We start from the raw sequence: 598 nt of genomic DNA, 5'->3' as shown, positions 1-598 counted from the left end.
TCCTCCTCTCTCTCTGCTTCCGAACACGCACTCCTCCTCTTCTTCTTCTTCTTGTTCTTCGACCCACAGTAGCCCAATTTCCATTAGTACCCTGTAGGTCATCAGTACCAATGGCGGTCGTTGTTAACCCGGTCCGCGACCCATCCGGTATGGTATAGTTATGGTTGACTCGCATGTTTGGTTTTGGCAAACGTTTTACGCCGGATGCCCCTCCTGACGCAACCCTCTGCATTTATCCGGGCTTGGGACCGGCACAGGGAGACACTGCTCCGTGCCCCCCCCCCAAAGGCAGGCTTGGAGAGACACGGGCCAGTGCCGCCCTGAGGCTGCATTACCCTCTCTTTCTTACATTTATTATAAAAATATGCTTATCTTCCTTTTAGCTCATCACACATGTCTTTATGATTTTCAGTCCATGCCTCAGCCGGCCTGAAGCTCAACTGATGCGCATGTGCGGATGCCTCTATCTAGCGGACATAAAATAAAGACAATCATTCAAATGTGAATGAGTCGGCGTGATGCTCCGGGATGTGTGGAGCTCAGGGAGCTCCACGAGTGAGGGAGTTAAGTTAGGGCGGGGGTGCAAGTAGGCTCTAGG

Source organism: Fistularia commersonii, unplaced genomic scaffold (genome assembly GCF_037954325.1).
Source record: "Fistularia commersonii isolate RoL2024-O1a breed Wild unplaced genomic scaffold, RoL_Fcom_v1.0 HiC_scaffold_39, whole genome shotgun sequence".
Classification (NCBI taxonomy): domain Eukaryota; kingdom Metazoa; phylum Chordata; class Actinopteri; order Syngnathiformes; family Fistulariidae; genus Fistularia; species Fistularia commersonii.
The sequence above is the reverse complement of the archived record's forward strand: the minus strand, read 5'-3'. Positions refer to the sequence as shown.